Source organism: Staurois parvus, unplaced genomic scaffold, assembly GCF_062004578.1.
Source record: "Staurois parvus isolate SC_StPar_1 unplaced genomic scaffold, SC_StPar_1.0 ptg000202l, whole genome shotgun sequence".
Classification (NCBI taxonomy): domain Eukaryota; kingdom Metazoa; phylum Chordata; class Amphibia; order Anura; family Ranidae; genus Staurois; species Staurois parvus.
Genome location: NW_028317998.1, coordinates 8,675,718 through 8,700,805, shown reverse-complemented (window position 1 = coordinate 8,700,805; position 25,088 = coordinate 8,675,718).

Below are 25,088 nucleotides of genomic sequence, written 5' to 3'. Positions count from 1 at the left end.
GTTAGTAAATTTTTGGGCAGTTTATTTTTGTGCTATTTTTACAACTGTCTGTGAATATCAAGGACTGATAATTTGTCATGCTGTGATGACTTTTGTAATTGTAAGCCAGTCAAATTAATTGTTATGGGTTTTGTCAGTGCTTCCGTATTGTGTCTATACTGTTTAACCATTTGCCGCCCGCCCTATGGCCGAATGACGGGCGGCAAATGTCATCAGCGTTCTGGGTGGACGCCATACGGCGTCCTCCCGCACATGCGCAGATTGCGCTCCTGCAGAGCGGCGCAGCGGCGCAATCTGTCACCGGCCGTGTACCTCGGACACAGCCGATGACAGATCTGAGTATCGTATAAATATAATGTGAAAATGATATAAGTATAATGTGAAACCAAAAACACCCTTGCACCTCCCCCAATTCCAAATTGGAAAAAAACTTTCAACCCCCTGAAAGCTTAAACTCAAATCAATAGATCCAAACAGGAATTTACCCTCTTTCAATAAATCAACTATTGATGTAACAACAAAAATATTCCCCATATACTTTCTACAAAATCATAAATCCAGTGTCTCTGTGATTTAAATCCGATAATATAAAGTCCAGTGTCTCAATAAAGAAAAAATATAAAATTAAAAAATAAAAATAAAATTAAAAAAAAAAAAATATATGAAAAAGTATATTTCTTGCAGTGTTGACTGTTGTGAAGAACCTCAAAGAAAAAGAAACTCACAATAGTGCATTACCATAATATCACAAAAAAAAAAAAAAAAAAAAAATTTTAATATATATATATGTATATATATAAAACACATGCACACACAAATGTGTATCAAACAATTGTGCAACCTTTAAGTGAAAAATTGTATATTTAACACTTGTGAGAACCTTCCAAAAGGGAAAGGTAATAAGACACTTGTGCTCATAAATAATAAAATCATGAAGTGATCTACTTAGTGAGATTCCTCCCCACACGTGACACTTCTAGTGAGTAAGGCCAATATACCCTTACCAACAGTAGATGAAACTCACGCCTTTTATATATATATATAACTGGAAATCCTCCAAAGAAGCTTTATCCTCCTCTCCTTCTCCGCTTCCTGTTAGGATGATCTTACTATGCCTTCCACATACATAGGTTTATAAAATATGACGTACCTCCATGTATGTTTCAAGTTTTAATGAATCCACTTGTATAAGGAGTTGAAAACATAAGTATAAAAGTAGTATAACCAATTTTGGACAAACCCCACTGAATGGGGATTACCAGGCAGTTCCCACAGTTCCCATGCAGTCCACTCTCAAGTGTCCAGTGATTCCTCAACAAAGATGGCCGCTGCGACACTTCCGGTTCCTGCTCCTTGCGTATAACGTCACTACCTCTTGACGCGTTTCGTCACATCCGGGACTTAGTCATAAGAGAGAGAGACGTCCTGACACCTGGCCACAATAAATACCGCTCCTCCACTGATTGACGATACCCCGATCGCCATATTGGAAAAGGGAAACATCGCCCTTACTAAACCGCACAGCCGCACAGCTTACTACCAGGAAGTAAACTCCCTGTACATACAAAAGCCAGGAACATATCTAGTGGGATCGCACAGCCGCACATCCTCCTAACAGGAAATGGGCTCCCTATACATATAAGAACTGGGAACATATCTAATGGAATCACATACATTATAGGGGCTGTTTTCATACTCTAGATACAAAAATTACATTAATATATATATTAGTTACACATTAAATAAAAATAATAAGTTAAAACCTGAATAAAACAATTAATTAATAGCCCTTACTCTCTATATGCCCTAGTAGACATTTATTGTATTATATATCTAATGATAGCTACTCCCCTAGCACCACCTGCTGGTCATAATAAATATTGCCATTTCATAATATCCTACCAAATTACACATAAAGTTAATTTTAAATATCAATTAATTCTTATTTAATCTAAAATGGCTAATACAACTAGAAGAATATTTATTTCAAAATGTTTATATGATTAAAATGAATAAAATTGTAACAAAAACATTTATTAAAATTTAAAATTACTAAAAATTAGAAATAAAACAATTAAGGTCTAAATCCACATTTAATCCTCTAGGTCTAAGTGTTCTTAATTGGAATATCCAGAATGTTTCATTTTGCGATAAAATTTTAATTTTATCACTCCCTCTCCAGTGAGCTTCTATGGAATCAATCCCACAGAATTTCAGGGTTCCTGGATCACAATTATGGATATCCCTAAAATGTCTGGAAAGGCAGTGATCTTTTTTACCTTTTTTAATATTGTTCACGTGTTCGCTCAATCTTTTATGAAGGGGTCTTGACGTTCTGCCCACATATTGTAAGTGGCATGGACATTCCAATACGTATGTAACAAATGTCGACTTGCAGGAAATAAACTTCTTAATTTCAAAGCTCTTTCCTGTATTCTGGGAAGTAAATTCTTTAATCGATCTACTACGAATACCTGTTATTTTACATATGGAACATTTTTTACAGGGATAAAAACCTTTAAGATCACACATATTCAACTTCTTTTTCCTGGGGGGAGAAATGACATTTTTTACTAAAATATCCCTTAGATTGTTCGTTCTCTTATAAATAAAAGTAGGCTTCTCCGGTATAACCTGGCCCAAGATTCTATCCTTTTTTATGATTGGCCAGTATTTTTTGATGATAGATTCAATCTCTTTATATTGGCAATTATATCTCGATATAAACGCATAATCCACCCTTTTATTTCTCTCTTTTATTTGTTTAGATTGGTACCTCACTTTCTGATCTCCAATATAATTTTTGCTAATTTCATACCTAATTTTTTCCAACTTAGTGGGATCATATCCTTTTTGGACAAACCTGTCCTTAATCAGCTCTGATTGTTCTATATAATCCTTCAGTCTAGAGCAATTACGCATAATTCTAACAAATTGGCTTTTAGGTATACCATTAATCCAGATAGGGTGGTGACAGCTATTCGTTGGTATGAAGCCATTTCTGTCTGTATCCTTGAAATATGTTTTCGTAAAAAGAGAGTCATTATCTTTAAAAATATTAAGATCTAAAAAATTAATTGACTTAAGATCCACCGTAAACGAAAAGCCTAAATTATATTCATTATTCTCCAAGGTTAAAAAGAATTCTTTTAATGATTGTAAGGAGCCTTCCCACATCATCAAAATATCATCAATATAGCGTTTCCACAGTATGAGTTCCTTCCTTCTATTTTTAAAAATGTCCTTCTCCTCCCATTTAGCTAAAAATATATTGGCAAAGCTGGGCGCAAACTTTGCGCCCATTGCAACCCCTTTTTTTTGTATAAAAAATTCTCCATTATACCAAAAATAGTTTTTGTTTAAACAGAATTCCAGTAGCTGAATAATAAACTTTCTCTGCTTAATATGTAGGTCAGAGAAGTTTTTTAAGGCCCATTTTATGGCTTTCATGCCATCATTATGTCTGATATTTGTATATAGAGCGTTGACATCAATTTTTGGTTTCACATTATACTTATATCATTTTCACATTATATTTATAAATGCATGCTTATAGCAAAGTAATACTTTGCTATAAGCAAATTGTGTAAAAAAAAAAAAAAATACTGATCACTTTCCCAAAGTAGTACAATGTTAATATGGTAACATTGTACTACTTTGGTCATAGTCAAATATGAAAAAAAAATCTTAAAAAAACGGAAAAAAATTTAATAAAAATTAATAATAATAAAAAAATATATATATAATTTTTTTTTTTCATACTGTCACCAGTCAGTGTCCCTGATCACCGCCATGCCAGTTATATGATGACTCTGTACTGCACTGGTGACGATATGTAAAAAAAAAATAGTGAAACTAATTTTTTAAATTTTTTCATTTTCCAAAAAATTATGACAAAAAAAATACAACTTCAAAAAACTCGCCATGCCTCTTATGAAGTACGTTGGACTGTCTACTTTGCAAAAAGGGGTCATTTGGGGGATATCTGTACTGTTCTGACATTCTTGGACCTCAAGAAATTAGATTGGTCGTCAGTACTTCAGGATTGATCAATATTCAGATCTATACCATAGTTTGTGAACTCTATAACTTTTCTACAAACTAAAAAATACATCCTAATTTGGGTTATTTTCTCCAAAGACATGTAGCAGCATACATCTAAACGTATGAAGAACAATTATTTATTTGCAAACTTTTATAACAGAAACAAAGAAAAACTTTTTTTTTTTCAAAATTTTTGGTCTTTTTTTGTTAATTTAGCAAAAAATAAAAACCCCAGTGGTGATTAAATACCACCAAAAGAAAGCTCTAGTTGTGTGAAAAAAATGATAAACTTTTAGTTTGGGTACAATGTTGTATGACCGCGCAATTGTCATTCAAAGTGTGAGAGCGCTGAAACCTGAAAACTGGCCTGGGCAGGAAGGTGTAAAATTGCCTGGTATTGAATTGGTTAAATATCAATTTTCTTGTTTTTTAATGTAATTTTTAGGTTGTCAGTAAAAAATGTGCTTCATCAGAAAATTTTCCATGTTTTGTCAATAAAAAATACTGTGGGAGGTGTGTAACACTGCGGACAGGATGAACGTTACTACATTTATGAGTGCTTCCTGAGCTTTGGCGGCAGATGGCTGTTTCTCAGATCTGCCTGGCTGCCACCTAGGCTTCTATCTTTACTTTTCCCATGTTCTGCCCGGGGCTTGAGGTGATTGTATCCATATTAGGATGTTGTTGTGGATAGGGAGGGTATTGCAGATGGCGCTAAATTGTTTTTCTATCTGGTGGACATCCTGTCTTCTCTGAAGCCAGTTTTTGGTATAAAAACTCTTGAGCAGACTGAGCTGCAGGCAGTTCATGGCTTTGCTGTTGTCATTGCATCAAGAGTCTGAATGTTTTGCCTGTCCCACAGTGGGATTTCTTTGACCAGTCTTAGGTTAATTACTCCCTCAAAACATCCAGATCCAAAATAGCAAACAATGGTTGTTTAGGTAGCCAGAACAGCTAAACCCAGTTCCTTAGAATCTAACAAGGGTAGAAGGCACCAGTCCACAATTGCCTTGTGGTTCCTAAGGATAATTCAAAGAGCCCACTATAATTCTGGGCTTCAGCCCCTGGAAGTAATTACTGCACAATCGACCAACAGCACCTGAAGATTGTTTGCACCTTAAGCAGAGATATCCTGCATGATAGGCAGGACAACCAAAAGATCCATTTATGGAGATTTTCTTCAGCAATGTTGATGGGCTCAGTAGTCCTCACTACAGCTGGCTTTGGCAGTAGGGGGGTAGCTTAGTCACTTTCTTATAAGATAAGATTTGTTTGTATGTATGATGCCAGGAAATTGGAAAGTTGTATCCAATATTTACCATAATTTTCCTTTGCTGGTGCCAATTTACTTCAACTTTTCTCTTAGTCAGTCTAGAGTTACACACATGATATTTAGTAGTTCATTCATACTACTAAAGTCACTACTGATTGCTGGGAGTAGTGTTTAGTCACTGAACAGATGGTACAAATGGTTGCCCATGGTATATGTTACACAAATACACTGCTCAAAAAATTAAAGGAACACTTTGAAAACACATCAGATCTCAATGGGGAAAAATATTATGCTGGATATCTATACTGATATGGACTGAGTAATGTGTTAGGAACGTAAGGATGCCCCATTGTTTGATGGAAATGAAAATTATCAACTTATAGAGGACTGATTTCAAAGACACCCGAAAATCAAAGTGAAAAAATGAAGCAGCAGGCTAGTCCATTTTGCTGAAATTTTATTGCAGCAACTCAAAATGGTTCTCAGTAGTTTGTATGGCCCCCACGTGCTTGCATGCATGCCTGACAACTTTGGGGCATGCTCCTAATGAGACATTGGATGGTGTCCTGGGGTATTTCCTCCCAGATCTGAACCAGGGCATCACTGAGCTCCTAGACAATCTGAGGTGCAACTTGGCGTCATCAGATGGTCTGAAACATGAAATCCCAGAGGTGTTCTATTGGATTTAGGTCAGGCGAGTGTGGGAGCCATTCAATGGTATCAATTCCTTCATCCTCCAGGAACTGCCTGCATACTCTCACCACATGAGGCCGGGCATTGTTGTGCACCAGGAGGAACCCAGGACCCACTGCACCAGCATAGGGTCTGACAATGGGTCCAAGAATTTCATCCCGATACCTAACGGCAGTCATGGGGCCATTGTCTAGCCTGTAGAGGTCTGTGCATCCATCCATGGATATGCCTCCCCAGACCACCACTGACCCCCCACCAAAACAGTCATGCTGAACCATGTTACAGAGAGCATAATATTCTCCACGGTTTCTCTAGACCCTTCCATGTCTGTCACATGTGCTCAGGGTGAACCCGCTCTCTTCTGTGAAAAGTGCAGGGTGACAGTGGCAGACCTGCCAATTTTGGTGTTTAATGGCAAATGCCAATTGAACTCTATGGTTCTGTGCAGTGAGCGCAGGGCCCACTAGATGACGTTGGGCCCTCTGTTTATGATTGTTTGGTCAGAGACATACACACCAGTGGCCAGCTGGAGGTCATTTTGTAGGGCTTTGGCAGTGCTCATCCTGTTCCTCCTTGCTCAAAGGAGCAGATATTGGTCCTGCTGATGGGTTAAGGACCTTCTTCGGCCCTGTTCAGCTCTCCTACAGTAACTGCCTGTCTCCTGGAATCTCATGAATGCTCTTGAGACTGTGCTGGGAGACACAGCAGACCTTCTGGTAATGACACGTATTGATGTGCCATCCTGGATAGTTGGACTGCCTCTGCAACCACTGTAGGGTTCAGGGATCGCCTCAAGCTACCAGTAGTGACACTACTGCAAAACTATTGAAAAACATTCAGAAAAGATGAGTAGGGAAAAAAATGTCAGTGGCTTCCACCTGTAAAACCATTCCTGTTTTGGGGATCATCTCATTGTTGGCCATCTAGTTCACCTGTTAATTTCATCAGCACTCTTTAGGATCTGTGCAAAACATTTCCAAACAGGAGCTGAAGGGTGCTTTAAAGACTATGATAAACCTGCTAGAAGCTTGCAGAAAGCTTTGCAAAAGCTTGCTGAAAGTTTAAAAAATGCTTGCTGTTCACACTGCTCTTTTACAAACTGAAGCCTGTGTGAAACAGGCCTACTGCCGGCAATTTATGAAATTGCATCACAAGCAGTCATTTGTTCCATCCGTTTATGCACTTATTAACCACCAGCAATTTTAGTAGTGTGGTTGAGCTGCTTGAAATCACCTGTATAGTTTGACATATTTAGTTAATTATAGTGCTGTGAACTGATTGTTCTTTTTTTTTTTCTGTGAGGAAAAACAAAGGTTTTGAATTAATTAAAAAGATATTCTAGCATGTCAATAACAATACTTTCTGATGCTCACCTATATTGGTTATAACTCAGACCCTTCGCTGTTCCTTTATTTCAAACATTAGATTCAGAGCTTAAAACAGCTTAAATGTATTTATTTCTGCCTGTAACAGATGACTATCTCAGGCTTCCATGAACAGTAGTAATTAATGCTATATAGCTGCCAGGGTTTGGCAAGGTTCAGAATCCTATTCATCCCAACCCTCCAAATAAGATTTTACAAATGCAAACATAGCATAGTTAATGGGAATTTTTAATTGATAGCATAATGAGTATTAAGTTTCCTAATTAGCAGTATGATCAGCTTTAATGTAGGTTGGCCCATTGAATCACTAAAGGCTTATTTGTGCAAACAACAAACAAGTAACAAATTCTCCCTACAGAATCTTGAGAGGGGATGTAATAATTAGTAAATATGATTTCATAGATTAATATACATTACAATGGCAATCCTAACAATAATGTATAATGCATAGCAATGCTGAGACAGTGTTATCACCATATGTAGCAGATCTACATTGAATCCCAAAAAACATTAGAGTATCTGAGTATCCCTTTGGTTATACAGAAAGGCACTTACTACCATCTCATAAGTTCCTTATATAAAATTAGTTATTTCTTTTTACTTAATAGGGCATTTTCAAATCACGGACCTAATAAAGTTAAGCAATATAGTCACAGTAGCATTTTTTTTTCCGAGTTCTACCATTTACCAATGAAAAGCTGCTTCTGAGCTCCAGTCCAGTGATTTTGCCTTGGCGAAGATATTGTAATCAGTATGCTGCAGGCAAAAGGAAGCATTTCCTCAATCTCCCTCCCCCAGTGATCAGACTGCAATATCATTAGTCACAATATGAAACAAAGTCACAATGCAGCAATTCACAATATTGAAAGGCTGCAGCAGGAGCTGAAATACGTCAGACATTTGTGAACACCGCTAAGTTTACAGACACCACAACTTACATGACTGCGTCATCTCTAAGCCACTATTTCTATTCATGAAACAAATGCTAACCCAGGATGATGCCTGAACAAGAAAGCAGATTAAAGTATGTTACAGAAAGCACTATGACCTCTGTGAGAGGTGATAAATACCTGGAGTTTTATCACTGCATGAGATATATTCCTGTCGCAGTCATTCCCAAAATGGAGTAAATAGGTGCTACAACGATTATCAGCTGAATACAGGTGCCGACATGAGTACAAACATATATCATGGATCTTCAAAAAAAGTCTGAATATGTATTAAAGCAATCACACCACAGTGGTTAAAGTTCAATGTTTAGGATCCTAGCAGGACCCCTTTATCAGTCATACGATCATCAAATGCCTGACAAAGGGGTCCTGTGAGGCTCTGAAATAATGCACTTTCACCAATTTGGTGTGATCACTTTTTATTTTGAAGATCCAAGGTGTACTGGTACATTATTTAGCATGTATGGAGTTAACTTGAAACTAAACACAGTAATTTTAGTTCAGCTTTAAAGAGTATGTCCAGGCATTATTTACTTACAAACTAAAGAGCCTAATTTTTTGTTCTTTACACTCCCTTGCCCAGGCATGTTAAACTGATGCTTTTTGCAGTGTGGGGGCTATTTACTAAACCTGAAGACTGCAAAATCTGGTGCAGCTCTGCATTGAAACCAATCAGCTTCCAGGTTTTACTGCCAAAGCTTCATAGGACAAGCTGAGGTTAGAAGCTGATTGGCTGCCATGCACAGCTGCACCAGATTCTGAGTGCTCCAGTTTTAGTAAATCTCCCCCTATATGTTGCCCTCCTCACCCCCCCATAATTTAAAATTTAAGAAGACCCTGCCACTTTGTCCTTGCACAGCAATTACCCCACCGCCTTGAACCATCTATATTTACATTACCTGCACTCCCTCTTTGCATCTTACTCCTCCACAGCTGGCAAGAATACCCAGCACTTTGTTGGAGGGGCCTGTGACCTGCATTCCTGTGAAGGTGTCTGGGCCTAGCAGCCAATCACAAGACCTACATGCCATCACATGACCAGAGTAGCGAGACCACCATTTCAGTGAGTTTCCAACAGAGCCAATCTCAGGTCTGGCTGCAAGGGATCGCTGGTGAAGTCAGTATAGGAAATTGGAGCAGGGGATCTTGGAATACCTTGTCATTTTGCCCTGCATTTACAAGGTAACATTTTCTGTTAAAATTTCTTGAGGTCTCGGGTGTTTTCCAGTTGATAAGATACTTTTGCTACATACTTTAGGAAAGTATCCCTTATACCTCTTCACTGGGATAAGATTCTGTTAGTTACTATATTGTTAATTATTCATAAGCTAGAGACTTTCAAAGTTCCACATCCAAAATAATAGAGCAAAAAAAAGGAAACATAGACTGGAGGAGAGAAATAGTCTCTCCCAGCTCGCAATAATGGACTTTATAGGCACATCATGAGACAAAAAAACAAAAATAAGTTTATTGTGAATACAATCTCCTAGTACATAAAAAATGTAAAACAGCACATATAGACAATAAAATCAAGTAATATCAGAACACCCTCTACTGGATTGGTATATCAGCTAGCCTGAATATATATGCACACTACTATATGATATACAATGTATATGCGCAGACATGCTTGTCCAAATCCAGGTATGTCAACGCGTTTTGCAATTAGACCGTTTCATCAGGACAATGAGGGTATATCGACATAATCTAAATATAAACAAGAAAATAACAGTTTATTCAATAATATGCTTGAATATAAATACTGACCCTGAGTATAATTGTAGCACCGAGTAGTCTGGCAGGTGGATATAGAGACAGAGCAAAGGTGAGGGAATAGAAAGCAGAAGGCACCTCTCCACTGATGTCTTATATACAAGGATGATCAGTATACACACCTTGAACAGAGAAGTAATAGCCTGATTATCATGCTGTATCCTCTTAAAATTCCCACAACTAATCCACTACTCTCTGTACTCCCTTCACACCACTGAAGAAAGACCATACTCACCCACTGAATGGGTCAATATAAGAGAGGGATTTATCCATATTTAGGGTATATTGGCTAGGGTCCAAAAGCAAGGAAGTATACACCAAGATCTTTCAGGGTTATACCCCAAAGTTTCGCAAGGGGCTCTGGAGATCATTTACTACTTCAATTCAAAGTTGGAATATGGGGCGTGGTCAAGCATCCGATGTGAGAGGAAGCTGATCATCTCCCTGCTGTCGCTTATACTCTGCTTAATTATCTGCTTGATAGGCTTCTTAGCGCAGCTCTCTATGGCTACCCACACTTCTCATCACCCGGTCTGCAGCGGGCAGCCAATGAGTACCTGGGCCATGACAAAGAAGAACAGAGAGGAGACTGAAGGGTCAAATCAGAGCAATCAAGGTGGCTTTGTCCCGATCCCTCCTCCTGCTCATCAGCGGGACAAAAGCAGGGATGCAGCTGCAAAACTGGAGCAATTCGCCAGAGTCCCAGTACAGTAATTTTCCTCTCCAATTGCCATCACTTCGGCCGCTTCATCCTCTGCTGATTGAGAGCTATCATGGACTGGTGAGTCTGCCATGACTATACACACAGCAGCTCATGAGAGAGGGGGGGGAGCGCAGTTTGCAATTTAGGGGGGAGATAGGGATAATCAGCCCCTAGCCAGTTTGCCTGCTTCTACCCCTAAGCCCACCATTAAAGAGTTGCAATTCCTCTCTAGCCATGCTTACTACTCAATTTCAACATCTGACCTTTATTGTCCTTTATATGTCCTTTATTCGCCATAATGTGCAGAAATTGAGGGAACGCACCTCTGCTTTGGAAGGAAGAGGTTTTTTTTTTTATCCAAACAACTTTTATTGTCAAGACAATGAACAGAGTTTACAGAATCAACAATATATATACATATACAATGTGGATACGTAGATCCTGTAACATACAGAATAACTGAAGCAATGACCAATCATAACAGGAGACACATGGATCCAAGGCTATCTTGACAATACATGACTTTTTCCTATTACCTTATATACCACCCCATCTAGATGTATACATAAATGGGGGAAAGGAACAAAATCAAAGTTAAACCAACATGAACAAAAAAAAAGAGACAGCTGGTTCACCCAAGACATCCATCAGAGAAAACTGTGGATACACGTGACCTCCCCTAAGGGGGATAAGTGTAGCAACATGTCTGAGCCTGATATAAGACATCACACCTGTAAGAGCCGGTCTGCTATCAAGTGAGGAAGGGCAAGACCGGGTGTATCTAGCCATCCCCGCCACACCTGCTGAAACTTACGATAAGCATTGCGATGTTGGTATGTGAGTTTTTCCCAGGGGAGTAACGAATTAACATAATCTATCCATTTGCTAGTCGCGGCTGACGACAACCAGTACCTTGCAATCAACTTCCTAGCCAGATATAACAGTCTAGATACCATAATATAACCTCCAGGTTGGAACAGTTCTTGATCCAATGCCCCCAGCAGACAGTGCAGGGGATCCTGGAGAACAGTATATTGTGACACTAAGAAAATAAGCTGGAGGACCTCACTCCAATATCTATGCAGCTTTGGGCAGTGCCAGAGCATGTGAATGTAATCACCTTGTTGGACCCTACATCTTGGGCAATCAGGTGAATCTCGCCTGCCCCACTGGTACAATTGCACAGGGGTCCTATACGCCCAATGAAGAATAAAAAATTGTGACAATTTATAAGAGGGAGAAAGATATCACCAGAACAGATTCTAGGGCAGCATCCCAGACATCTCCAGCAAGATCTCCAACATCCTGGGACTCATCGTCAGCACCTGAGTTCTGTTCTTCGTCTTCGGGACCACCGCCTGTATGCAAAATTGGAGAAGTGTCTCTTTGAACAAAGCCAGGTCCCTTTTCTAGGCTACATAGTCACAGATAAAGGGCTGCTTATGGATCCTGCCAAACTCCAAGCCATCTCGAACTGGCCTCAGCCCTCTGGGTTAAAAGCCACACAGCGCTTCTTGGGATTCACTAACTTCTATAGTCAGTTCATCCCTGACTATTCTTCGCTGGTGGCCCCAATCACGTTTTTGACTCGAAAGGGTTGCAACACCAGAACCTGGTCTTCTGAGGCAGTCGATGCCTTCCACAGACTAAAATCCGCCTTTCTCTCTGCATCAATTCTCGTACGTCCGGACATTTTTCAGCCCTTTTTCTTAGAGGTAGATGCTTCATCTTTGGGAGTGGGGCCGTCCTGCTCCAAATGCATAAAACTGTAGAGTGGTTGGTAGCGGCTGACTCAGGCTTTCAGCTGGCTCTAAGAGGCTGAGCCAGCTGCCGGTCAGGCTTCTTGGTGGATTCTGACATTAAAGTTGGAATCTCTCCAGATACTGGACCGGCTGAGTGACATCAAACGGTAATGAACTTGGCTGAATCTGTGTCACAGGAGTGTTGAACTAAGTGCAATCCTGTGATCTACAGGAGAAATATAGCCAAAAAGGCTTAGGCCCTACTTCTTCTTTAAACTGAAAGCAGTGAATGCTGCAATATCATACTATGAATTGCCCGAATACTGAGTAAATGTTAGCCTTGATTCACACCAGTACGGCCTTGAAATCATGTTACTCCGTGTAACTTCAAAGCTGACCATTGAGTGCAACTTCATTGTGACTGGCTGACACTCTGTGCGACTTCATTTAACAGATGTCATTGCAAGTTGTAATGAAGTCACACAAAAATAGGGCAGGAATCTTTTTGTTTAGTCACACCAATTCAAACAGTTCCATTACCGATAATAGGGGGGCGATTTGTCATGTGACTTTGAACTCTCAAGTCACGTGACAAGTCGCACTGGTGTGAACCAGGGCTTAATGAAATGTCTTTATACATAACCAAAAGATACAGAAAGATTACACTTTATATAGGAGATACTGTACAAGCACATGGACAAAATTTGGTTTTATGAAACACAAAATGTTTACTATGAGAATTAACACTTTGTTTTTCCTTATTGCAGGTTAACAAAGTATACCAGCATCAACAGATCCTTGATTAGATGCCATGCCTATGTTTAAAAAAAATTGGAAAGTATACTCTCATTGCCAAAAAAATGACTGACCTGAACAATTTGTTTTATTTGGTGGGTGCTACACAAAATTAACCATAAATCTTTCATTCTGTAAGGTACATAATACAATTGCCATTTTCATGACACTTTAGAGATGTGACAAATATTAGTGTGCTACTGCAATTATTACTGAATTGTCACTGTTTGATAATGGTATTGTTTACATAAATAATTGTTTATCATCCAAGTCTCCACCTGTTATAAAATTACTTAGACAATTAGATATTAGATGTCTGGAATTTTAAAGTGTTACTAAACCCACAACAATACAATCAGTCCGTATATACAGTAAAGCATGTTTGGTATACGCACTGTGGAACCTAAGGGGTTAATCTTCTGCATTGCATAAAAAGGCTGATTGATCTTGACTTCTCTGATCTTCCCTTTCTTCCAGTGTCCTTCTCTTATCTCCTGATAAGATATATTGTGTGGAGTCACTCTGCACATGCTCAGTTTGGTGTGTATTGAAAGAGAGGTTTTTTTTTTGGGGGGGGGGGTAGTGCATGTGATCAGCATAGGGCCAACCAGAACTGTCCAGAGAGAGGTCAGTGATTCTGCATCCTCCTAGAACAAAATGAAAACTCCTCCTACAAGCTTTAAACAATGCTCAGCTGGACACTAATAGAAGTCACAAGACTGCTATGTACTGCTGATGAGAAAGGGTATTTAGCAGTTTATATTTACTAAAAAAAAATGCACATCCATGTTCTGTGTACCATGGGAGACCAGATATAGTGAATGCAGGGTCTTGGGTTTAGTAGCACTTTAATATCTGGATAAAAGCTCGCTATCTTCTGGGTAAATTTAATGGGATAGCAGATTCTATATCCCAGAGCTACACATGTTGGAGTTTAATCAGCAGGACTGGCCTCCTGTCAGTGGCCATCCTCTTGCTTTCTTGCAGAGTGGACTCTGGGCTAGACATGAAGCTTAGTGGCACCTTTTTTGATGAAGTTTATGTGCTTTGCCTTGCCTCCTCCCATTTCCTGTTGCTGGCCAATTCATAGTGCAGCAGTGCCATTGCTGTTTCCCTTTTAAAGAACTGTTTCCCTTTTAAGACTGCATGTTGTCAGAAAGGGTTTGATTGGCTCAGCTCTCAGCAGTACTGGAGTGTATGTGGGAGTTGCAGTTTCATTAGAGAGGCAGACAATGTAACTTTATACTGCACATGACTACAAGACCAGGATACTTTGCAAGGAGGAAGGGGGGTGGAGGAGCCATGTGTGCCTTTGCAGAGGACGTGTGGGAGCTAGTCTGCAGCCCCTACTGTTGAAGTACACTGGCACTGTTTCGAGAACAACAGAGGTTGCTAAGGACAATGGTTATCTACAAAGGCTGAAGTCAGCAACTGTGATCATTGGTACCAGTCACCTGCAACAGCAGTTACCGACAGCAACGACATCTCCCACTGCAGAGAGAGGTCAGAGTGTTGGAAATCGCAGAGGAGGCGTGTGACCATCCCAGGTGAGATGATTGTGAGTGAGATTGTGCTGCACCAACAACTGACAACAGAAAAAAACTAGCCCCAGAGAGACAGAGCCCCATTTATCATCCTTTCAAAAAGTTAACCCCTAGAGTCTGTTCTTCTTAGATGTGATGAACAACTGCTAACAAGTGACATGTCAAAGGACTGACAGGGGCTTAACCCATTCACGCCTAAGGATAAAACAAATCTAAATGCCTAAGCACAATTTTGCATGTGTTAGTAAAACCATACACATCATCACAACTACTTTGTACATCCAGGTGGATTATACCTTGTTTTTTTCAGGACAAATTGGACTTTCATTTGGTGGTAAATGGTAATGGATATCTCCTGATTTTTATTTTATTATCAAAGGAAAACTGGCCCAAAATAGTAAAAAAAAAAATCATTTTTTTATTTAGCTGTGTGTTTCTTGTTACTACCATAACCTGCCAACAACCCAAAATAAATTATCCTGCTCTTGACGATCACAGCGATACCATATATTCGTATGTTATTTGTTGTTTGTACCCGTAGTACAGCCCAGAAACAATAGTGCACATTTTGTTTTTGTCTTTTTTTTTTTTTTTTACCTAAAACACACTGACACTGACATTGACACTAACTGACACTGATACCAATTGTTTTTTAAATCCTGACCTTTGACCCTGACCTTTTGAGCTTGACCTTTGACTCTCACCCTGACCCAAACAATCACTCTGGCACTGAACTAGATCAAACCTTGACCTAGGTATTTTTTAATATTTCTTTTATTTATCTTTTTTTTTTTACAAACATTTTTTTTCCCTCTATGCCAGGAGTTAGAGAGATACAATGTATCTCTCTCATCTATTCACAGAGAGAGAAAAAACAAAGGGGCCGGGCTGCAAAGTGACTGATCACTGTGATAGCCAATCAGAGGCTATCACTGTGATCATGTGACCCGGAATCGGGAGTCCCGTGTCCTGATCGTTAGAACGGGACCCAGGGCTCTCAGTGACACCGCCGTCTTTCTGCTGGGAGTGCGCAGTGCGGCACGCTCCCAGCACAAAGACAGGTATGCAAATATGCGGCCCCACGGAAAAAAAGCCCAGTTCTGCGAGGCCGCATATATGTGTGACGTCGGCATCAAGGGGTTAAGAGCACTCCACCGACTCACTAACACAGGCCTGTGCAACACATAGACTCACACAGTGTTACAATCCTACAGTATACAAGTGAATTTGGGACTGAGCCTAAAGAGATGTCAGTTTAGCTGGGGACATATTGCTGCTATAGTTGCAGGGGGTAATACTGATCTATAGCTATACCGATATATACGTATATACATGAATATTGTGTTTATTGATGTTATTGTGTTATAGAAGGTTTGTGCATTCAGTGCATTTAACTGCTATTTTCCAAGTTAATTTGCAGTCTATGTGCAGAAATTTATAACACAAACTAAGAAAAACTTTTCTTTTCAAACTTCTCAGTGGTTTTAGGTTTGCTTAGCAAAAAATAAAAATTCCCAGAGGTGATTAAATACCACCAAAAGAAAGCTCTGTCTCCAAAAAATGATAAAAATGTCATATGGGTGCAGTGTTGAATGACCGCGCAATTGTCATTCAAAGTGCAACAGCACTGAAAGCTAAAAATTGGCTTGGGCAGGAAGGGGATATAAGTGCTCTGTAGGCAAGTGGTTAAAGACCAAGCCTATTGAATTAAAGGAACATGTCACACGTTCCACTTACTTTTAGGTTGGAATATGTAATATGTTCTCTCTCCTGCAGCTCTCCACTCAATCCATCTCTTCCTGTGACAGTGGGCCAGGGATCTTCTCCCCATACCTGCTATAACAATCTCAAAAGTGTGTGGCCCTGTGGGGCTCCGCCTGCATGGCCACATCATCCATTCACAGAGTTCTGTGAATGAATAGACTACAAGTACCAACAGCCTTTGCGGCTGATTATTTGTAGTTCTCAATGAACTGTGAGGTTGCTGGTGAGCATCCTCGTTGTCCATTGATTCATTCTGGACTAATGTAGCTGCCTGCCTATATTGGAGGTAAAGGCAGGGCCAGGGCTTCCACTAGAAAAACTATGCAGCCGCCTAGGGTGCTCTGCCACCTAGGGGTGCCTGGGTTCAGCACAGGCCAGCATTCTCTCTGGCCTATGGACCTCTTGTACTAATTCTTCATTTTTCTGCAGATTCCCCCTCGCCTCATACACAGGGAATGATGGTATCTTTACTCTGCACAATTGTCTCACAGCCTGTCCAAAACACATGAACATTCAGTGTATATATATATATATATATATATATATATATATATATATATATATATATGCACATGACAGTATTCCATGTAGTAGGGAAGTGTTGACATTAGCCCAGGACCACGGGCGGTCAGCAGTCACTGTTCGGAGGATCAGTCCGTGCATCTCCAGTACACACACTGGCACACACAATCCTCCAGCTGTAACACGGAGCCAGCTAGTGAGTGAATGGGGTGTGTCCAGTGCTGGCTCCACCTTCTTCAACACAGCTGGAGCCAATCAATAGCTGGGGGTGTGCTCTGTTTGCAGGGTTAGCCCTATGTGAATAGGATGATCGGCCACCTGTCCTCACTGAGAACTACAGCCTAGACGCTGCACCCCAGCAGGAGCCTAGGAGGATGGCGGGTCATGGAGGTGACAGGAGGAGGAGGGGGGCGGACAATGGATAGGGTGAGGGGAGTGGATGCTGATTGATCGTGTGGGACGCCACCACGTCACAAATGATCCTTCAGCAGAGGGGAGGGGCAGTAGAGGTGGAGGAAGAAGGGACAGAGGAAGATGCCGGGTGTCTGGGGCCAGTGTAGCAGCTGAGCTGCTGCGCCTTCCAGTGTTCCTCTCAGACTCAGTCATTTACTGCTGGTGGCTGCTGATCACTGTGGTGTTTTGTAACTGTCTCTCCTTTTTTTTTGTTTCTCTGTCTGATTGGTCAATACAGTTAGTTTATATTTGGTTAATATATATATTGTCTTTAATATTGGTGCTGGTGGCATCTTATGACGCTTATTTTTGCAAATGAATAGAAATTTAGCAGTTTTATGTTTTGTTGATTTAATATTTAATATTTTCTGTTTTTAAATGTATTTCTTTATTTATTTTGGTGGGGGGGGAGCGAAAGTAGCTTGTCTTGCCTATGGCGCAAAATGGTCTAGCACTGGCCCTGGGTGTAGGCAAACAGCTACATAGACAGTCTGCTGAGGCCTGATGTTGCAATGCTTTCCAGACTCCTAAGGAAGGAATAGAAAAGAAAAAATAGTAAATGCACATTTTTACCTGCAAAAAAAAAGTGCATTTATTATCTTTTTTTAAAAGGTGAACTTATCCTTTAATTAGGGTCAATGCACCTACATGGGTGTTATGTGTATGAGATAGATACAAGGTGACAGGACATGCTGCATTTTATCACAGTGCACTGTGCCAAATCGCACTTCCCTACCTTGCAGTGAATGAAGTGTACATTTTGTACACTTAGCATAAAGTTTATTGAAAACAAAAAAAGGGACCCCTAGGATGCACTGAATCACGCATCACACTGCCCCCTACATCAGCCAGCAAAGCAGAGCAGTCAAAGCAGTGAATGACTCCAGCTGCTCTGCGTTGCAGTATGAATTTTTTCTTTTTCACTTGGGGGAACTTTATCTGGAGATTACCCAAACTATTGTTCACAGTGGATTTTGTTTTCTTTCTGTCCAAGGAGGTGCATGACAGCTCCTTGACTTATTTATTTATTATAGGTATTTATATAGCATCTCCAGTTTACACAGCGCCCTACATATATATTGTACATTCACATCAGTTTCTGCCCTCAAAGAGCCTACAATCAAAGGTTTCTTACAGTCATACACATACTAGGTCCAATTAACCTACCAGCATGTCTTCGGAGTGTGGGAAGAAACTGGAATACCTGGAGGAAACCCATGCAGGCACAGGGAGAACATACAAACTCCAGGCAGGTAGTGCCATGGTTGGGATTTGAACCGATGGTCCTAGTGCTAGGTGGAAGTGCTAACCTCTTAGCCACTGTACTTGCCCAAGCTCTATAATTCTATCTGACAGATTTATAGAACTCTGGGGAGTACACTATCACTGTAGTTTTGATAGCCTGATGCTGGACCTAATTACAAAGTGGTTGAATTCCTGAAGTTCAGCTTTAATCCTAAAGAAAAGACTAAGTCCCCCCTCCTACTACCTATCCTGTATAAAAAAGATCTGTGTACTTACCTATTTTCAATTTGGTCGGGTTAATGGGATCCTGCAGTTTTGACTCCCCTATGTAAGGAAGCGCTCAATAATGGCTGTGAATTCAGGAATCTGTGGCCCAGCCATTGTCGGTCCTCCCTCCTCTGCCCTGCAGCAGCTGGTCACTGAAAAAGGAGAGCTGGAGCTGCAGGATCACGTTACTGTTACAGGGTATGTACGATGGGTAGGGAATATTTTTAAGGATTGGTATAGTTAGGCTATTCTTCCACTTCAACAAGCATTAAGATCATGGAGGTCTGATATGTAGATAACAATAATGCTGGGGCTCTATTATCACTACCACTGAGCACTGACATTAAGACACTCATGTTTGGGGTGTCAGTGGTTGGAGGAAGGTGTGTGTTACTGTTTGGGAGTAGGTGGGTGTCAGTGGATTGGGCTAGGCATGTGTCACTGTTTGGGGGTAGGTGGGTACCAGTTTGGGGTGCCAGTGGCTTGGGCTAGATGGTTGTCAGTTCTTGGGGGTAGGTTGGTGTCAGTTGTGGATATCAGTGGTTGGGTGGCAGGAGGGTGTCAGTCTGGGATGTCAGTAGTTGGGCATAGGTGGGTGTCAGTGGTTCAAAGTAGGTGAGTGTCGGTGGTTGGAGGTAGGTGGTTGTCAGTGGTTGGGGGTAGGTGGGTGTCAATTTGGAGTGTCAGTGGTTGGAGATAGGTGGGTGTCAGTGGTTGGGGGTGGGAGGTGAGTCTGGCGTTTCAGTGGTTGGGGTAAGTCTAGGGTGTCAGTGGTTCAGGGTAGGTGGATGCAGTTTGGGGTGTCAGTGCTTTTTGGGTAGGTGGGTATCAGTTTTGGGTATCAGTGGTTGGGCATTGGTGAGTCTCAATGGCTAGGGGTAGACAGACAAAAAGGACCGGTTCACACCACAGCTTTCGGCATTCTGATGCTTTGAAGCATTGTTGATGCATTCCTCTTTTCTGTGCATTCCGGTGCATTTTCTTCTTGGTGCATTTTCCCCCTCTTTTTTTCTTCATCTCAATTCAGGAAATGCACATTCAGGTGTGTTTACATGCATTTGCTTGCATTCTGGTGTATGTCCTGTGCATTGATGTGCATTCCAGTGCATTTACATGTATTTAAGTGAGTTTACATACATTCCAGTGCACTTTTCATGCTTTTTTTTCTGCATCACAATTCAGAACATGTACATTCCAGTGCATTTCCATGCATTGCGGTGTGTTTTTGTAGCTGTCCATTGCATTTTCTCTATTTGCTTCAGCTAAATTCAGGACATCTGGGTTCCCATTGCATTTCCATGCTTTTTGGTGCATATCGTGCATTTACATGTATTCTGTTGTATTTCTGGTGCGTTTACATGCATTTTGGTGCATTTTTCATGCGTTTTGAAGTGTTCTGGTGCATTTTTCTTTTCTTTTTTCTTCATTGCAGTTCAGGACATGTACAGTACATTCAGGTGCATTCCAGAGCATTTTTGAAGCTTTACACAGCGTTTTCTCTCGTATAATGCAGGGCTCTCCAATCCTTATAAAAAAAGGGCCAGTTTTATGTGCTTTTGACTTTAGGGGGTCAGACGGTGTCCAGTGGGAGGAATATTGTCCCAAGGAAAAAGCCAAGAAAAGGTCCACATCTGGCCCCAGGGCCACAGTTTGAAGACTTCTGCTCTACATCCTACTTTTAAAAAATGACATGAGTTTTTTTTCCCTCCCCTAAACTTCAATAGGTGCACCTACAGCATAATGCACATTGTTGCGCATGTTTACCATCCCAGGAAACAAATTCCTGAAACTTGATACATGTGCAAAAACACATGCACAAGGTTTGTAAAATGTCTATAAAATACTTTAACCCACTAGGGATTTGCTGTGCTTCTGCTGCTCCCAGGTGTGAATTCAGGTTTATTTTGTATAATTATATTGGTCCAGCTTGGACCAATGTAAGTATGTATGTGCCATACCTGACTGATCCCTGTGGAAGCTACAAATTAATGTAGTAGGCACTGCTACGCCAGTGATTGTCACCAGATTCTAGGTCCGGTTCTCTGGTTGGAGGAGGTAGAGAAGCAGAGTGGTGACATCATGATTTCAAACTACCGTATTTTCCGGCGTATAAGACGACTTTTCAACCCCTGAAAATCTTCTGAAAAGTCGGGGGTCGTCTTATACGCCGGTGCGAGCCTGTGTCAGGGCGGCACTTTTTCGAGGGGCGGCGCGGCGCCGCCCCCCCTCCTCCTCTAGCGGACACTAAGCACAGGGGTGGATAGAAGGGCTGCTGTACCTTACCTGGCTCCAGTCCCACGACGATCCGGTCCAGGAAGCGCGGCTGCTCCTTCTTTCAGTTCGGCCGCTCGATGGTCACGCGGCCGCTCGGCTCCGCCTCCTCATCGGTGATTGGGCGCCAGCACTGGAAAGGCACACAGGCGACCAATCACCGGCGAGGAGGCGGAGCCGAGTGGCCCCGCGAAAATCGAGCGGCTGCACTGGAAGAAGGAGCAGCCGCTCCTCTCCCCCACTGACACTAACGATGGGGCCCTATTCCTCCTCCACTGACACCAACAATGAGGCACTGTTCCTCCCCCACTGACACCAACGATTAGGCACTGTTCCTCCCCCACTGACACCAATCAATGGATGAAATAGTGCTCCATCATTGGTGTCAGTGGATGAAATAGTGCCCCATCATTGGTGTCAGTGGATGAAATAGTGCCCCATCATTGGTGTCAGTGGGAGGAGTAGTGCCTCATCATTGGTGTCAGTGGGAGGAATAGCACCCCATCATTGGAATACCATACTGAAATAACATACCATATTGAAATCAAATCTGATGTTTTTTCATTTTTATTTGGTGTGCGTTGGAAGAGGGGTAGTCTTATACGGCGAGTATAGCTCAAACCCTATATTTTAACAGGAAAAGTAGGGGGTCGTCTTATACACCCAGTCGTCTTATACGCCGGAAAATACGGTAATCCAAAAGAATGCAAGATGTTCTGTGAATGGTGCCCATACTGAACAAGTAACCTCCTGTGTTCCCTATACTACAGGGCAGCTGCACAGCAGGGAACCCAGAAGCTAGTGATGATGCCTGTATTGGCAGTGCCTACTAGATAGATTGTATCAGTTTTAATGAAGGCAATGTTTGGCCAAAGATATTCCTCCCAGCTCCTTCGACAAAAGTTAATTGAAAAACCAATTGATGCCGAGCTTTATGGTCAATGACAGGACAGGGCCAGTGTTAGAACACATTTCTTTCAATTAGATCCAAGTATGGCCAGTTTTAGCCTCACAGTGCTCCTGTAAAATGACAGTTTAGGCAAAAACTAGCTTTTCACCTACTTCTGGTCAGCAGCAGCAGTTTGGAAGCTCTATGAATAATGCTGGGCAGATTCAGGAAGGTAGTTGTTATACCGGGAATGATGAGGCAAAGTGAGAATATAATTATACAAATTGTATAAAGCTATTAAATCCGGCAATTTTTGCTCTCCTTTGCCATCTAAACACAGTGAACAGTCGGGATGTTTTCTGCCTCTTAGCCCCAGCTAAAAACCATGTCACCTCCACTTAGCCAACGAATTAGGCTAGGAAGAGATGCTTTGTCACAAACTACTGCACTGATCCGAATTATACAAAAACTGCAAGCATTTAATTATTTCCACAAGCAACATGTCCTCTCTTTACGCTGATATAAACTATCCCCTTCTGAAAATTAAAATATGAATTAGGATAGATGAAATTTTGCATACATGAGCGGTCACAAGTAAGGGATTAGCTATTGCAGAAAATTGTTACACTTGTGTATAGGCTTAAACAGTTTAAATTATTATTCAATGCCACATGAGTCCATGCTGTTCATATTTTTTTAATTAGATAAATAAATGATTTTTTCATTGAACATAGTTCCTAGTTCAGATCTTTTAAAAATGCATGCCGGTAGAATTTCAATGGAGTTAATGTCCCAACAGGTTAGGCATGGTCATCTGCACCATACTTTTTATTGTTTCCAATGCATATAACCCAAAAACAGACATAGCATCTTTTGCATGCAGTAATGCCTGCCTTCTCTTTGTACACATCTTATATAAATGATAAAATCAGTTATAATAGCAATTTGTAGTCATATAGCTTTGGAACAGGTGCAGATTACTAACCAGCCAAGTGAGTTTATAATGGTGGCTGTGCAGCACCTTGTGGGCCACACAGCTTGGATTTGACAGACCAATGGACAGGTGGGCATAGGGGCCCATTCACACCACAAAGTGGTGTGCTGATACATACACAATTTTATGAGTTGATGTTCTCTACAGAATGCTGCTTTAGGCAGCTCATTCAAAACGAATGGGCTGCAATGCACCATGGCACACAAAAATAGGTGATATTTGCATTTTTTTTCCCACACAGCAAAATATAAGATACTGTAGTTCCCTCAGAATCTCATGCACTTCTGCATACAAACCAATCAGCTTCCAGGTTTTATTGCTAAAGCTTAACAAGCTGACGTTAGAAGCTGATTGGCTACCATGCCCAGGTGAACGAGATGCTGAGTGAACCAGCTTTAGTACATAATCCCTGTGAGGCTTATTTACTAAAGCTGGAGAGTGTAAAATCAGGTTCATGTCTGTATAGAAGCCAATTCAATTTTAACCTTAGCTTGTTCAATTACCCACTTGCCCTCCTGAGGATTTACCCCCCTTCCCGACCAGGCCATTTTTTGTGTTACGGCGCTGCGTACTGTAACTGACAATTGTGTGGTCATGCAGTGCTGCACCCAAATGACATTTACGTTCTTTTTTTCCCACGAATTGAGATTTCTTTTGGTGGTATTTAATTGCCTGTGTGTTTTTTAATTTTTTGCGCTATAAAAAAAAAGACCGACAATATAAAAAAAAAAATATTTTTATACTTTTTGCTATAAAACATGTCCAGTAAAAAAAATCTAAAAAAATCACATTTCGTCATAAATTTAGGCCAAAATGTATTCTGCTACATGTCTGCTAAAAAAAAAATCCCAATACATGTAAATTAATTGGTTTACGTGAAAGTTATAGCATTTACAAATGGCGGTATATATTCTGGGATTTTTTTTTTTAACTAGTAATGGCGGCGTTCAGAGACTTATAGCGGGACTGCGGCAGGCATCCTGACACTGGGGGAACTGACTTTGTGTCACTGATATTTCCAGTGACACCAGTGCTAATAAAATACGATCAAAGGGTTAACTGTGTGTGTGCTTCACTGTAAGAACACTGCTTACAAAGCCATGCATAGCAGTGTGTAGGAGCTGACAGGGGAGAGAACTGTTTACTCACAGTTCTCTCTCCTCCCCCCCGCCGGTATTGCTCCTTGATCACCGGGTGCCGGCTTGTAATCACCCAGTGCGCACCCCCTACCCCAGAAATGCAAAATCATGTGTATTTATACATGGGAAGTGGTTAATAACCTAAGCTGTTTTGGAATTGTGAAGATGTATGTTTCAGTAAACCGAACAGAGCCCATAGCAGAGCTATTTGAATTAGTTTTATTTGAATTTGACCTGTCTTTATTTTATATAGTGTGGCTCAATTATAAAATTATAAAACTAGTTTTACCTAAAAACAGGTTGATTCTGAAACTATGCATTTTCCCCCAAAGCCTGGGTCATTTTTTGAAGTGTATATTGGTTAAAAAAAACCCATTCCTTTGCTTGGTGAAATTTTTTAGAACTGTGTGCTTTCTTAACCTACTGGTATAGGCCTTGCTTACACCATATGTGCAGAAAAACTGATGGAAACTGATATGCAGATTTCACTTGCATTGACATCAGTTTCCATGCAAGCTTCAATTAGTCCTCATGCACACTTGACGTTCTTACAGCGGCTGTTTTTGGCTTTTGACGTTTTTTTCTACAGCTAGTAAACTTCCCAGCATGTTATCCTTTGTGTCCATGCCAACATAGACTGTA